The sequence below is a fragment of the Giraffa tippelskirchi genome, chromosome 9, assembly GCF_054371585.1.
Source record: "Giraffa tippelskirchi isolate mGirTip1 chromosome 9, T2T-mGirTip1v1.2.pri, whole genome shotgun sequence".
NCBI lineage: Eukaryota > Metazoa > Chordata > Mammalia > Artiodactyla > Giraffidae > Giraffa > Giraffa tippelskirchi.
Genome location: NC_137283.1, coordinates 41,585,536 through 41,602,532, shown reverse-complemented (window position 1 = coordinate 41,602,532; position 16,997 = coordinate 41,585,536). Strand labels below are relative to the sequence as shown.

At 43.7% G+C, this 16,997-nt stretch overlaps 1 protein-coding gene across 8 annotated transcripts in view; it reads left to right on the top strand.

Moving 5' to 3' along the window:
- Nucleotides 1-16,997, top strand: part of FLNB (filamin B) — a 138,908-nt gene that overhangs the window by 10,926 nt on the left and 110,985 nt on the right. The window contains exon 2 of one of the 8 annotated variants that reach the window (XM_081524761.1): nucleotides 378-487. The exons of the other annotated variants lie outside the window; for them this stretch is intronic. The gene's annotated coding sequence lies outside the window, so the exon portion shown is untranslated. The remainder of the gene's footprint in view (nucleotides 1-377; nucleotides 488-16,997) is intronic. 8 annotated transcript variants of the gene reach the window in all.

The window sequence follows — 16,997 nt, the reverse complement described above, 5'->3', positions numbered from 1 at the left end:
TACAGGAAGTGATCTAGGTGTCACGTTACACTTCCAGTGGGGCACACATCTCTTACCATAATCGCCTCTCCTATCCTTAGTACTTTTGTTTGAAAGCCGTTGGGAGTCACAGCCAAGGTGGGAGGGCACCCACAGCTCCCCCCTCCCCTGGTGCCCTTCCAGTTCATAGCTTACTGAGCTGTGTTGATCTCCCAACTTGCCTGTCTTGTTCTCCTACTGGGTGACGACTGCTCCAGGTCAGGCGCTATCTCTTATTTACCTCTGGGGCTCTGAGCTTGGCTTTTAGTAGGAATATAATAAATAAATTATGGAATAAATAAACAGCCTCCAGCATAGATGGGTTGAATAGTAAGTTTGGTACTTTGACTTGTTTGCAGTGTATTTGCTTTCAGAAGATATACGATCACCAGCCTACAGAGAAATGGGAGTTATGTGCAGTGGACGACTGGATCTGAGGTCCCAGTAGAACACCTCAGTTTTGGGGACAGTGAGTAGTAGTCGCTCAGTCGTGTCTGACTCTTTGTGACCCCATGGACTGGACCCTGCCAGGCTCCTCTGTCCATGGAATTCTGTGGGCAAGAATACTGGAGTGGGTTGTCATGCCCTCCTCCATGGGATCTTCCCAACCCAGAGATCGAACCCAAGTCTCCTGCATTGCAGGCAGACTCTACCGTTTGAGCTACCTGGGAAGCCCCAAAATGTTCATCATTTGGGACAGTGATGCTGAACATGAAGAATTCAGCATTTTGTAGTCATTTTTCGAACATCCATAATTTACTTCAACTGTTAGAGAACAAGGCGTTTTCCAGGTTGCCGTATGAGGGTCAGATAAAATGAACATCAAAAGAAACCACTGAAAGGCACTATGATCATAGTAATAGTTTTGTTCATAGTAAATATATATCGAGCACATACTGGCACCAGGCATTGGGATAAATCCTTTTCAGTTATAGCTAAATGGAACTCCATTGCAACCCCGAGCTGTAGTTATTGTGGTAACCCCATTACACAGACAAGGAAACTGAGGCACGCCCAGTCAGCCAGTATGTGGCAGGCTGTGACTCGAACCCTCTCCTGAGATTTCAGTCCCCAAAGGAAGACATGTCAGCTCAGCATGTCTTTGAAACTCAATTTCTAATAAGTTGGGCTTTTTTTAATATGTAAAAGTTGCATTTGTAGTTCTTTGTAAAAAAAAAAATTAAAAAACAGGAACATAGAAATATAAAGAAAAAATGCATCACCTGTGAAGAATGTTTTCTTTTCTTCTGTTTTTCCAGAGTTTTGCTTTCAGCTGTCTTTTGATCAGAATGTGGAAGGGGATGCATTTTCTTAGGAAAAAGACTGTGGACTGGAAACGTTTTGTGAAATCATTTTGGTCATACTGATGTTTGTAACGAGATTCATCCTTGAGTTATTGCTGAGCTGTGGCCAGCGTTAAAATTGGAGGTCTTGGTTTAGGCTCATCATGGTTTGCAAGTCTCCCTTCATCTAGAAATATGTTTTGGTCAACCACAGAGGGGGATGTTGCAGCCACTTCTGTCTCTTAAAAGTTTTTAGGATCAACTTTTATTGGGACTGCCAGGGTCTCTTAATAATAGTAATTATCTTTGATTACATTGTGACCTTGTCTCATGATTAGTCCAGCACAGAAACACCAAACTAAAACATACCTTTTAGTTGCTCAGCTTCCTTAGCTGTTTAAATGTCTCAAATATACTTGGTAACAATGTGGCTGGTTCACTCTTGCGTGCATGAATGCTAAGTTGCTTCATCTGTGTCTGACTCTTTGTGACCTCATGGACTGTAGCCCGCCAGGCTCCTCTGTCCATGGAATTCTCACCCTTGCCTGCCTGCAAACTCTCAGGTGTCTGAAAATTGTCTGCAGCCCTGAGTTCTTCATTGGTTTCTCGGAGACATTTTCTCAACAGCCCTCAGGACACCAGACCCCTGGAATCACCCTGTCTTGGTCTTGTTTGAGGCAAAGGAGATAGGCTGTAAACCACTCTTAAATATAAACTGAGTCATTTCCTCAGAGTGCTTAAGAGTATGGGTCAGTTAGACTTGGCTACTTAATAGCTAGGAGACTCAGGGCAAGATGCTTGATCTCTCCCAGGTTATGTGCCCCAGGCTATATTAGTACTCCAGTCTTGGTCTTATTGAGGATAAATGATACAGTTCCTGTAACGCTCTTGACCCAGCCCTTGGTGGACACTAAGGGACTTTAACTGGTGGTCACTGCCTTCCTCCCTCCTCTTAATTCCTGGGCTAGTGGTGGCCGCTTTTGACTGGAGGAAGACATGGCCTAATTATCTTGTAAGGGGAAGGGTGGGTCAAAGAAATTGGTGACTCAGAAATTGGTCAAAGATACCTTGTACCTTTTAGGGTGTTTTTTGACAAAGAAGTGGCCTGAATTTTTGAGGGCAGGAGTCATAGGCCAGTGGCATTTCCTGGTCTTCTGGCCAAATATCACTTAAGAATAGAAAACAGGTGCCAACTGTTCTTGACACATTCCCTGACTTTCCCTTCCTTCTTGTCTGGCTAGTAGAGCTCTCTCTCTCTCTATATATATATAGACTAGCTCCTTTGCCCTCCTTTCCTTCTTTAGCCTTTCTTTTTGTCTCCTAGCATGTCCTTTGCTCCCATTTCTTTCTCTCCTGATATTGCTCTCCTGGAAGTGGCTGTAACATCGTCCAGAGTCCAGGTGACTGCTCATGGGTCTGAGTCTTGACTCTGCCACTTGCGAGCTGGCTGACCCCAGCTTACTGTTCTGCCTCTTGTTGTTCAGTCGCTCAGTCATGTCCATTCTTTGCGACCCTATGGACTGCAGCACACCAGGCTTCCCTGTCCACCACCTCCCGGAGCTTGCTCAAAGTCATGTCCATTGAGTTGGTGATGCCATCCAACCATCTCATCCTCTATCATCCCTCCTCTTCCTACCTTCAGTCTTTCCCAGCATCAGGGTCTTTTCTAATGAGTCAGTTCTTTGCATCAGGTGGCCAAAGTATTGGAGCTTTAGCTTCAGCATCAGTCCTTCCAGTGAATATTCAGGATTGATTTCCTTTGGGATTGACATGTTAGATCTCCTTGCAGTCCAAGGGAGTTTCAGGAGTCCTCTCCAACACCACAGTTCAAAAGGATCAATTCTTCAGTGGTCAGCTTTCTTTACGGTCCAACCCTCACATCCATACCTGACTACTGGAAAAACCATAGCTTTGAGTATATGAATGTTTGCAAAGTAATGTCTCTGCTTTTTAATATGCTGTCTAGGTTTGTCATAGCTTTTCTTCCAGGGAGCAAGCATCTTTTAATTCCATGGCTGCAGTCACTGTCTGCAGTGATTTTGGAGCCCAAGAAAATAGTCTGTCACTGTTTCCATTGTTTCCCCATCTAATTGCCATGAAGTGATGGGATCAGATGCCATGATCTTAGTTTTCTGAATGGTGAGTTTTAAGGCAACATTGCATTATTATACTGTGAAGCCCTGCCCCTCCCACTAACCCTTTTCAGCCCCTAGTGGAGGAGGATGAAGAGAAACCAGCTGTGCTGGAGGGGAGGTGATGCTCACTGCCTTGAACACTTTCAGTCTGAAGCCAAGCAGGTTATCCTAGCTGCTCCCACAGCCCCAGTCCCACTCCTTCAGCCTGATTTGTTGGCTGACCTGGCCCTGGGCACCACCTTCTTTCTCTTCTAGTCCTGGCCCTTTGGCATCTGGGGTCATGGGGGGACTGCCTGAACCACCTGTCAGGATTTGTGCTGCCCTGGGTGTGGTCTTGAACCCAGCACTATCTAATATCTTCTCATGGAGCCACCAACATGTTTCTTACAGAAGTTCTTGGGAACTGGACTGCTTGGGTGACACCAGCTGGTACAAACAGCATCAAGGTTGCCCAAATGGGGTGAGGGAAGGCAGCTGGCAACTGCAAACTGTGGCTGCTGAGACCAGGGGATGGGGGAGGTTAGGGGGTGGGCAGCTTTCTCAGTTCTTGTCAGGGATATGCTGGTCTTGGCCCAGACAGGCTGAAGGGATCTGTGTCTCATGTAACTACCTACTTCTCCCAGTTACCCTTCGAGTTGCTGCTGCCTGCTGTGTCCTTTGTTGGGCCACATTTCTAATACTTGACTTCTAGGGAGTGTCATTTTTTAGGTCATCTTTTGTGGGGGCAGGGAACACCCAACACCTTTCCCAGAGATAGAATTTTTCGGGGGGGGGGAGGCTACTTGAGTGAGTGACTAGTGCAGTTTTTATTTTTTATTTTATTTTTTTTATTGATTGTATTTATTTTTATTTCTATATTTTTGGCTGTTCTAGGTCTTCATTGCTGCAAGTTTCTTTTCCTTGTTGGGGCCAGTGAGGACTATTGTCTGGTTGTGGTGCAGGGGCTTCTCACTGCAGTGGCTTCTCTTGCTGTGGAGCACGGGCTTGGGCACTTGGGCTCAGTAGTTGTGGCACATGGGGTAGTTGTTCCACAGCATGTGGAATCTTCCCAAATCAGGGATCCAACCCGTGTCTCCTGCATTGGTCAGTGTATTCTTTACCACCGAGCCACTAGGGAAGCCCGATTTTTATGTTTTGATACTGGGAAGACATTAGTCAGCCTGAGTACCGTTTCCATGGGATAGAGCAAAAATTTACACCATTATACAATGGCTTTTGTTTCTTTTTTGCTAGCTCTTAAAGGTGACCATCGGTTAGGTGTTATCAGTAAGATCAGCTCTGCATCTGGAGACCAGTTTCTGGTCCTGGAAAAGGACCAGAGCAAGTTGGATTTGTCAGGATTTCCGGTCCCAGGCAGATGGCAGGACCAGACACTGTATCCTAGTCCTAGGCCTGCTTCTGTCATCCCTGGATGGAGAGCCCCGACCTCTCAGCCTGCTTCCCCATCTGTAAAATGGGGGATCTGGCCTAGTCCTGTGTTTCCCCAAATTCAGTTATTTGTAAAGGAACCACCTTTATTCTTTTTGCCATCTCCCGTGTCTCTTATTCCATTTTCACTCATCACCCCCTCCCCCGCAGTTGACTGACTCACTTTTAAAACAAATGTATTTGGAAAGGAGACTTTCATAATATGGAAAAGCAGTGTCACTAGGTAAATTGAAGGTAACCATAAATAAACCCCAAACAGTGTTATTAAATCCCAGCTGGTGCTGTTGCCTGTTCTCAGTGGGAGGCCTACTCTTTTGGTTAAAAGGAAAATTAGCCAGAGGTGAAGAGGTGTTCAAAGTCACCTACAGCACACTGAACTTTTCTCCTTAACCTGCTCCAAAGAGTTGAGAAAGAATTGGAAGGAGAATAAAAAATGTTTAAATTAATTTATTTTTAAATTGAAGGATAATAGCTTTACAGAGAGTAAAATTTTCTCACCTGTAGCACAGAGTAGTAATGTATAGATACTTTGTTCAGTAAAGACTTGTGGAGCCTCTGCTGTGGGCCGGGAGCTATGCTGGAGGCTAGGAGCATAAAGGGGATTGGGGCTTGGAAGAGTGGCTAAGAAAATGATTTTTTAAATTTGAGTGTTTTGAATGAACAATAAACTTATTTCAGTCCAGAAGAATTCTGGGCTTCCCAGGTTAGCAAAGTGGTAAAGAGTCCACTTGCCAATGCAGGAGACGCAAGAGATGCAGATTCAATTCCTGGGTCAGGATGATCCCTTGCAGTAGGAAATGGCAACCTGCTCCAGCGTTCTTGCCTGGACAGAGGAACCTGTCTGGCTACAGTGCATGGGGTCAACCTGCAAAGAGTCGAGCAAGACTGAGTGACCGAGCACAGAACAAGTCCAGAGTAATTCTAAAGAAACTAAATATATTGAAATTATATCTTAGTTGAACTATGATACATTGTCTCATCTACTGTATCCTAGTTGAAATTGTGTCCTAGTTCTTATAGTAACAATCCATCTTAACCCTTTCTGTGATGGTAACCAATTTTGCCTCCCTAAAGCTTGCTTTGAGTTGAAACTCTTTTAGAGTCCCTGTCAGTAGATAAAGTAAAACAAATATGCTGGATATACTGTTTGCAGTACGCTCCCTTCCCCTCAGATTAGCATGTCCTATAGCTCCTACAAAGCAAGACAAACACAGGATTGGATCTCTGAGTTACCTCTGGCTAGTCTCCAGGAATGGATGGTGTGCTCTTAAGTAGTGGGGGTATGAGGCTGAGTCAGATTTTTCTGTCCATCTGCTAGTTGATGACATGACCTGCCTCCCTTGGGTTTCTGGGGATGGAGAGCTCATGGTTAAGAGTGAGGACTTGGGAGTCAGGCAGCTCTGGGGTTGAATCTGGCACTTACCATGTGGTGTAGTATACACGGTTCCTCTGGGTTAGTGCTCAGTGTTCTCACCAGTAAACTGAGGATAATCATAGTTTCTACCTGCACGAGTGGGTGTGAAGATTTAATGAGTGAAGTACTTGCCACATGGGAAGTATTTGGAAAGCGCTGAAAGGTAATCAATCCCACACTTTTCTGATTGAAAGGGTTGGGTTTTTACTGCTCTAGGCTGCTGGGTGAGTGAGCTGAAGGGAGATATCAGATTTGGGGTTTGGTTTGTTGGTGCTGATTGGTGTTAGGTTTGGGACAAATGGTGTCAGGACCCCTAAGACATTGTGTATGGATGAAATGGATAGCAAGAAGAGCCCTCGGGCTTCCCTGGTGACTCAGTGGTAAAGAATCCACCTGCCAGTGCAGGAGACATGGGTTCCATCCCTGGTCTGGGAAGATCCCACATGCCACAGAGCAACTAAGCCCATGTGCCACAACTAAGGAACCTGTAGAGCCCACAACTACTGACGCCTGTGCACCTACAGCCAGTGTTCCACACCAAGGGAAGCCACCACAATAAAGAGGCCTCACAAAGAAACTAGAAGTAGCCCCTGCTTGCCACAGCTATAGAAAAGCTCACACAGCAATGAAGACCCAGCACAGGCAAAAATAAGTAAAAAAAAAAAAAAAGAGTCCTTAAGGAGAAAACGGGGCATTTAGAATCCTCTCAGTTGCAAGGAATGGGACCCTGAACTGGCTCCTTTACCAAAAAATTGATTGTGTCATGTCAGCAAGTCCAGACAGAGTGGGTTATGGGTTTCTAGGATCCAGTGACTCAGTGATGTCATCAAGGACCTAGGTTCTTTGGGTTTCTGCTCTCATGGTTTCATTGTTCCTAAGACTGATTCCCCTTGTGTTTTCCCGTAGCTGAGATTTCTTCCTTTGAGGTTGAGAGACAGTTCCTGGGGGTTCCTATAAGCCAAGAACAACTTTCCCAGAAGGTGGTAACAGATCCTCCTTACGTCCCATCATTCCAAATTAGATCACATGCCTATTTTTGAGTCCATATCTGGCAAGCGGGATGGATTGTCCTGAGACCATGAGGCCTTTTTCAGAGCTGAGTGCCCAGTCATTTCCTTGAAGGTACACAGATTCTATCAAGACTTCTATCAGAACTGTTCCAGGAAGGACAAAGTAGGCTGGGTGCTGGGCGGGCCTGTTTGAGGAGGTGGAATCAGAAAAGGGGTTGGGACTTGCTTGGGGGGAAGGAGGAGTATGATGGGGAAGTTGTGTGTCTTATTCCACAGGCTTCTTGCTCCATCTGTCTACCTCCCTCAGCCCCTTTTATACCCAGGGATCACGTCCACACCCTCTGCTCCCTCTCAGATCCTTCCTACTCTTTATCCTGCCTCAGTTCAGTTCAGTCCAGTCCAGTTCAGTCACTCAGTTGTGTCCAACTCTTTGCAACCTCATGGACTGCAGCACACCAGGCTTCCCTGTCCATCACCAGCTCCTGGAGATTGCTCAAACTCATGTCCATCAAGTTGGTGATGCAATCCAACCATCTCTACTTATCCTGTCTTGTTAAGACCTCTACCTTCATACTGATTTTTTTTTTTTGTAGGAATTCTACTGATTGTATATCATTTGTAAAATGGAAATAATTTGTGAAGTGTTTATTGTTTCTTTCCTAGTTAGGGGTAATATACATTTTTGCATAGAAATGAGAAAATTGCATAAAAATAGTAAAAGGGGAAAAATTGCTGATAACCTCACTGTTCATAGATAACCAAGGAATTGTTACCATTCCCTTCTGGTTTTCTCACCTATATGTTTAAATTATGTCAAAAGAGTACAGAGCAATAAAAATGAATAAGCTATAACTCTGCTTAGTTTGGGGTCACCTGAGAATCGGCTGGGCGCAAGGACCTGCCCCCAGATGGAGGTGCCTTTTGGGAGTGGGTTGATCCCAGAAAGTAGGAAGGAGGGATGATGAGTGGAAGAGAGAAGGAGGAGAAAACAATATTATGGTAAATTATCAAGGTTATTGCTGTGGGCAGCAGGGACTGAGTTCTGCTGGGATCTCCTGAGGAACGTACAGAATGTGTCTAGAATTGTCTACCTGGAGAAGGACAGGAAGTTGGGGACCCACCAGCTCCTCTTCTGTCCGTCTCCTTAAAGATGGAGACATGAATTCCTTTGAACTTCTATTCTGGGTGCACATTGCATGCTGACTCTGGGGCGGGGTGGGGGGTGGGGTGGCAAAAGGGAAAACAAGAGACCTGTGCTTGCATAGACAGATGGTTCCAGCAAGGAGATCTGAGCTGGCCCAGAAGTGCCCATCATATCTGTGGCGTAAATCAGACATGGGTCAATTAAATGGTTGAAGGCATCAGCAACATCTCCAGGCATATCACCCTGCATCAGTTTCGAAATGTTGAGAAGAAAAAGCAAACTGCAGAAAGACAGCCACTCTGTGATGCTGTTTATATGAAGTTTTACCTAGATAATAGAAATACAGCTCTGTTCAGGGGAATGATTATCACCACACTTTGGATAGTGATTGCCTGAGGCAGGGGGCGAAGGGGTGCAGTCATGAAGGGATGTGCCGGGGTTTTCCACTCTTCATAACATTTCAGTTCTTCAGTTGCACGGTGATTGTGTGGTTCTCCCTTTGTGTGTGCGTGTGTTATTTCCTTTTTATGCTTTCAGTGGGGCTTCCCCTTTGGCTCAGCTGGTAAAGAATCCGCCTGCAATGCGGCAGACCTGGGTTCGATCCCTGGGAAGCTCCCCTGGAGAAGGGAACAGCTACCCACTCCAGTATTCTGGCCTAGAGAATTCCATGGACTGTATAATCCATGGGATTGCAAAGAGTCGGACATGACTGAGCAACTTTCACACACATACTGTCAGTGCTGGTACGGTGTATTATTGAAATGCAAGGGAAGTTGAAAGGTATTGTTGTTGTCTGTCTGCTGGGCCTAGCTTGTTAGAAAGAAAACAGATCATCCTCAAGATGTCAGGATGATATTAAGACAGAAGACATTTACACTTAGCAAGGCTTCTACCCCCTCCACTCCCCAAGTATATGTTGAAACTCCTGAGCTCATAACCTTAGAATGTAAGGCCCCTCCATTGTTTGTGAACGCGGCAGGCTTGGGTTTCTCAAAGGCAAAGAGAATGTCTAATGTTTGCCTCTGGGAGCTTCTAGTCAATGGCTTTTTGTCTAAGTGAAGGTGGTATTTCTCAAGGAGCTATCTCAAGGGATTGCTGGAATGTTTGCATTGTTCTTAAAAATAGGGGAGAAAGTCCGGAGTTGGGGATGGTTTGATGATGAAATCAATGTTACCAGCTAGCTACTGTCTAAGAACACCTTTGCATTATAACCAAAATCAAGCTTATCTATTTTGTGGTTTTGTGGTTCTTGTCTACGGGGGCCATGGTCTTGGTGTTCCAGGCAGCTGAACGTATAATCTTAGAAATTTTTAACTTTAAAAAAGATTATTGAGTTATAACCAATGTATAACAAATGACACATTTTAAAGTATACAATTCAAAGGCAACAAAAGCAAAAATGAACAAATGGGAATACATCAAATTGTTAAGTTTCTATATAACAAAGGAAACCATCAACATGGAAAGGCAACCTACCTAATAGGAAAAAAAAATATTTGCAAGTTCTATATCTGATAAGCAATTGATATCTAAAATATATAAAGAACTCAAAAGCAAAAAACCCCAGACAGTGGCCAGAGGATTTGAATGGACATTTTTCCAAAGAACAAAACAAATAGCCAGTGAGTATGTAAAAACATGCTTAGCATCACTAATCAGGGAAATGCGAATCAAAACCACAGTGGCAGACTTCCCTGGCAGTCCAGTGGTTAAGACTCCACTTCCACTGCAGGAGGCATGGGTTCCATCCCTGATCTGGGAACTAATATCCTGCATGCTCCAAGGTGCATCCAAAAAAAATGAAAGGGAAGTGGAGCAATGAGCTATCACTTCACAATTGTTAGAATGGCTAGTATCTAAAAACAGAAGAGATAGCAAGTATTGGTGAGGATGTGGAGAAAAGGGAACCCTTGGATGCTACAGCCACTATGGAAAACAGTATGACAGTTTCTCAAAAACATTAAAAGGGGAACTAACCTATGATCCGATAATTCCACTTCTGGGTAGTTGTCTCAAGAAAACAGGAACACTCAGAAAAGGAATATGCACCTGATGTTCACTGCAGGATTATTTACAATAGCCAAGGTAAGGAAACAGCCGAAATGTTTAATGATAGATGAATAAAGAAAATGTGATATATGTACATCACATATTCAGTGATAAAAAACGAATTCTTGCCATTTTCAACAATATGGATGAACCTTGAGGTTGAGTAAGTCAGAGAAAGACAAATACCATCTGATCTCATTTGTATGTGAAATCTTAAAAGAAAACACACATATACGCACACACATAAAAAACCAAACTCATAGATACAGAGAACAGATTGATAGTTGCCAGAGGTCAGTGTTGACGGGTGGGCAAAATGAGTCAGGAAGATCAAAAGTTACAAACTTCCACTTATAAAATAAGCAAGTCCTGGGGATATAGTGTACAGCATGGTAGCTATAGTTGATAATACTGTGTTGCTGTGTATGATGACAGATGTTAACTAGAATTATTGTGGTGATCATTTTGCAATGTATATATACAAACATTTTAAAAAAGAAATGATTGTATCTACTGAACTAAGGGCAAAATGTCAACTTCTAAGCGTCTGTCATGTGCCATGTTTCCCCTATTTTGCTCTGAAAGAAATCTTGCTGAGTCTCTATGTTTGTAAAGTGTACAGTTTGTCTGGAGAAGGAAACTGCAACCCACTCCAGTATTCTTGCCTGGAAAATCCCATGGACAGAGGGGCCTGGTAGGCTATAGTTCATGGGGTCACAAGAGTCAGACATGACTTAATAACAAAACCACATCACAGGAATATATATTAGAGTCAGGAGATCTGTTTGCTTTTTTTTCATTGCTTATTTGTTTTTAATCTTCTTTCATTTTATAAATTTTCTTGTATTCCAAAATAAATTTTAAAATTTGTTTAAAAAAAAAGTGTACAGTTGGATGTGTTTAGAGATACACACACACACCCCCCTACATATAAACATTGTGAAACCATCACCATAACCAAGGAAATGAACATATCTATCCAGCCTCCAAAATTTCTTGCATCTCTGTAATTCCTACCTCCCATCTGCACATAATCACTGATCTGCCTTCTGTCAGTAGGTCAGTTTACAATTTTTAGAATATTATATAAATGGAACCCTACAGTCTATACTTTAAAAAAAAGCAAACAACTCCTTTCAGCAAGTGTAATTATTCTGAAATTCATCCTTGATATTGCATGCATCAACAGTTCATTTCTTTTTATTGCTAAGCAGTATTTCACTTTATGCATATACTGTAGTTCTATTAATGATGTCTGGATTGTTTCCAAATAAAGCTATTATGAACACTTTGTACAAGTCTATATATGGACAGATATTTCCTTTTTTCCTGAGTGAATGATTGGATCATATGGTAGGTATATGTTTAACTTCTTAAGAAACTGCCAAACTGTTTTCCAGGTTTTCCATTTCTACCAACTGTGTATGAGAGTTCCAGTTCTTGCACATCCTAGCCACAAGAAGTGATTTTTTTTTTTTCCTCATAAAAGAGTACTTTTTAAGCTAGTTGGTAAAGCAGCTGTGGCTTTAGTCACTTTTTATTTATTTGTCCTCCACTACAAAGGTTTTTATTCTCACTGTCAACAGATTCTATAACTAGTTTACTTATAGGAAAAAGTCCCTGAAGTCCTTATACCTTGGTAACCAGTAGAGTGGTGGGTGCTTCTTGAGGATGAAATAGAATGTCTCAAAGCTGTCATCAAGGATAGGCAGGAGAACTAACATCTGCTTTGTGCTGGAGACTGCTAAGTGGTGCTTTTCATCAAGTATCTCATGAATTCTAACAGCCCTATGAAGTATGTATTATCTGTTCTTTACAGATGGGGGGAAACTGAGGCACTGAGCTGTTTAGTGACTTGCCACATAGCCAGGAAGCAGAAGAAACAGACTGAAAGCAAATGTACCAGTGAGGATGTGTATGGTTCCATGTCATAGGAAACCCAAATAATCCTGGCTCATCCAAAACAGAAGCTCATTGGCTCCTGCAGCTGGGAAGTCCAGCAGTGGGGCAGGCTGCAGGTACTTTTTGATCTAGGGCTTTCCGGATTGTCAGAAACTTGACTCTGTTTCTCTAAGATTCTGTTATCTCACGGACAGGCTGGTTGGTATAGCAGTTCCTGGGCCCCACAGCCACACCCATGCTTCCCAGAGGCAGGCCCTGGTCCAGGAAGTCTCAGGAAATCCCTGAGGTTCTCTCTGATTGGACCAGCCTATGTCATTTGCCCTCTTCTCAATCAATCACTGGCCAGAGAGTTGTTGGGATAGGCTTAACCTAGATCACATGTCCTGTTTTCCCCCACATCTGGGAGAAAGGATCTCAGAGGGATTTCTCATACTGGATCATTTCTACTTTAAGTTGCTCTTTGTTATTTAGAAACCTTCTTCATTTCATGAAACTGGTATCATTGGCTGTGGTATTATATGGCCTGTGACTTAGAGTGATCATTTTTGTCCCCCCTTGAAGCAAGACTACCTCTTCACCTCACAAGCAGATCAAACAGGAAAAAAAAAAAAAAGCATAAATTGTAGCATGCTTGAGGTTTCTTTTACGTTATCTGTATCATTGAAAGGTGTTAGTTAGACTTGGATATAAAATAAAGTTTGGCTTTGAATGACATAATTTTCATGCCTTTGAAAATTAACATCATTTGTGACCCTCAGTATTGCAGATTTGTTAGAGTGCCATCTCAAGAAGGTACAAAATGGCAGCAAGAGGCACCCCACTCCCGTTTCTCAGGGGAAGAATTGAAAGAAGGAATGAGTGAGGAATAGGGGATTTGATTACCTTCCAAAGTCTTCATTGAAAGAGAGGAAAATGTAGCTCAGCCTTGGTGACTCCCAATTAAAAACTTAAAAAAGATCATGGTTATGGGGCTTGGACTTCTGACAAATCAGCAGCCTCAGTCATCTTGAGTGTTATTCCAGATTGGAAGGTTCTGTTAGGTGTAAAGTGGAAGCTTCAAGAATTCCTCATTGGATAGTCAAGACTGTTCCCTTATCAAAGCCCCAGCCAGAGGAGACCACCCTAGTCACTGGGCAGATGAGTTGACCACATGTTATGTCTGGCTCAGCACAATATACGTGACCTGAGGTGGCAGCATGGGAATGAGTCTTATTGGGATTAACTTTCTACTGTGATGTACTTTCAAATGAGACCATCCTTTTCTCTCTGGTGATCTCACCAGGGCCCTTATGCTACAAAGCGTAATTGTTTTGGACCCATAAATTTAAGCCTCTTAATTAATTGACTCAAGACCTAAGAGCAGATTTGCTGTTCTTTGTAATGAGCCCGTGGCTTTGCATGCTCTGACTCAGATGAAAGGGGACTGCAGAGCACAGAATGAGAAGAACGCGGAGCTGGCACACCTAGTTCTTCTTCTGACTGTGCTCCTTGTCAGCCCTGCCCTTGGGCCTCCGTTTCCTCATCTGCAAGCTCTGAGCACTGGTCTAGAATCAGGGGCAGCAACTAGCGGGCTGCACTTTTCTCTCTTCTCCGCAGACACTGCTGGATGCCCATAGTGCTCTTTCCTGCTGAGCCCAGACTTGACTTTCAAGTTCCTTTGCAGTGTGGTGCTCCTGGTAACCATTTAGTCCTTAATTGTCTCCAGGAAACTACCTGAATTTGGCCTCCCCTTCATCTACAATGGCTTGAATTTTACCCTGTGAAGAGCCTACAAAGCCCATTGTGCCCATTGGGCTGCTGGTGACGGCCTTAGTTTTCACATCAGCTGCCCCGAGTGCCTTACCCTGACAGCATGCTCTCCTTCACAGCCTGAAACTTGGCCCTTACTCTTCCCTCTTCTGTTTGAGTGCTCTTTTAAAAATATATATATATATATTTATTTAATTTATTATTAATTTATTTGGCTGCATCAGGTTTTAGTTGCAGCATGTGGGATCTAGTTCTCAGACTAGGGATTGAACCCAGGCTCCCTGCTTTGGAAAGTTGGCATCTTAGCCACTGGACCACGAGGCAAGTCCCCACTCATTTTTTTCCTCTTAGTTTAGGAACCAATTCAGGTGCCTCTTCCCTTGGAGAATCTGTCTTCAAATCCCCCATGTGGAGGTCATCATTTCTTCTTGTGTTCCCACAGCACCATCCACACAAATGGTAATAAGTCTCATAAAATGGCCACAATGCTTTTTATGACCACAGCCCTCCACCAGACCAGCCTCAAAGTCCTTTGATCTTCTTATGTTACCATCACATTTCAGCCTGCTAAGAGTGCCAGGATTACTTTCTGCATATTTTTTCTTTATATGTACTCATTTCGTTGTTGTTGCTGTTTTGTTTGTTTGGTTTTTGTCCTCATCACACCTGAAGGTATGTGGGATCTTAGTCTTCTGACCAGGGATCAAACCCATGCCCCCTGCAGTGGAAGCTCAGAGTCCTCACCACTGGACCACCAGGGAATTCCCTACATCTACTCATTTTTACATTCTTTCATTTCAGAAGGAAACTGTAGAACACAATCATAAATAGAAAACCACTATCACTTGCCATAAAGGATCGGTCACTCCAAAAATAAAATCCATGGAAGCAAGTGTTACTACAGTTTTGAAGAGCTTGTTTAACACTCTGGGCCTGAGGCTTGCCTAGAATTGGGATGTGATTCTTCATGAACCAACCCCAAATCTAGCAGTTTTCATCTCAGTCATCTGTCCTGCCCCTTCTTGGGAAAAGCTGCCTTTTCTTGGAAATGGCTATGCTGAGCCTCAGCAGGAGCATAGCGCCTGGAAGAGACAGGTCTCTGGAGATGCTGAATGATTTGATACTCTAACCCCAACCTCCCATGTAGTGCCTTTGTTTACTGCAAAAGTAAGAATTGTTTAAGGATCATGAGAACAGTGAGTGGAAAATATGTGACTTTGGTAGTTCACTGCCTCTGACTCCCTGATGGCTCAGCAGGTAAAGAATCCGCCTGCCATGCAGAAGACACAGCAGATACAGGTTTAGTCCCTGAGTCGGGAAGATCCCTTGGAGAAGAGAAACGGCAACCCACTCCAGTATTCTTGCCTTGGAAATCCTATGCAGAGAGAGAGGAGCCTGGTGGGCTACAGTCCATGGATTTGCAAGAATTGGACAACTGAGTGACTGACGCAAGCCAGACTGATAGGAAGGACTTGGCTAGAGTAGGATTTGATAGATGAAAAAAAAAAATGATGGAAATGTGATTCCACCTTTGAGTAAACTCTTATGGAAAGTGATGTCTTGGGTCTCTGTTCTTTGCAATTTACATCTAGGGAATGCCTGATGATGCAGATACCCCCATTTCATAGATGGGGAAAGTGATACCTAGAGGCCTGATGACCTGGAGCTAGTCTGACTGGGTGGAACTAGGTTACCACCATCACACCTTGATTTCCCGTGTAGGATATTTCCTATTAGACTTATGTTGTTGTTTAGTCACTGAGTCATGTCCGACTCTTCTGCGACCCCATGGACTGTATTTCGCCAGGCTCCTCGCTCCCTGAGATTCTCCAGGCAAGAATACTGGAGCAGGTGGTCATTTCCTTCTCCAAGGAATCTTCTCAACCCAGGGATCAAACCTGTGACTCCTCCACTGGCAGGTGGATTCTTTACCACTGAGCCACCTGGAAAGCTCCCAGACTTTTTCCTCTACTGTAATTCAAGTTGCTGAGCAACAAACTAGAACCACAGTGCCTTTCTTGGAAACTTATCAGACTTCTTGGAAACATATCGGGGCTTCTTTTCCTTGCAAAGGATTCAGAAGTACTCTGATTTGCCCTTGAAAGAATGCCAGTCAGTTTATTGCCTGTTCTCCTCTTTGCCCAGAATGGTACCATACCGTGTTTTATTGGTGGGTGGGGAGCTTCAGGGTTTGGCCTCAGTTGTTCAACACTTGCACGTGTTCCCAGCAAGGAAGTGAGATCTCACATTGTGAAGATGCAGCAGAGGCGAGCCAGATCCTTGGGACTCTGCCGCAGCCAAACTCCAAGCTGTGCTGGGATGTCTGACCTCTTCAACTTGCCTGTAGGATTAGTGTTTGTTGGATAATAGTACACTCTGACCCAGGGAGCAAAAACCAATAGGACAGTCGCTGAAACTGAGGGGTGTGTGAGTAAACAGCTGCATTCCACCCTCATGGAACTGGCCTCTGACCAGCAGCCTGATGGCTGTTTACCTTTCACTCTTTTGGAGCCTTTGGCCTTCTCCTTCAGCGAGGTGGGCAGCCTCCTGGTCTATGGATGCAAGTCCTGTTGGGGAGAGAGGGACTTAGATCTCAGGGCACAGCTTCTTTAAAACATATTCCCCCCATCCATCCTCTTCATAGGTGAAGGTTGAGTGTATTTGATTTTTTTCTTTTCTCTCTAAATATTCATTGTTTTAGATCGCAAAATAGATACGTCCTTGTTTAAGCACTATGCATTATAAGTGAGGTAGGATGTGATTTGAGAACTAACCGTAGTGACTGAGTGCCTAGTATGTACTCGGTGGCTTTTTATGCCTCATCTCAGTTAGTCTTCGCACACAGTCAGAGGAATAGTGTTAATC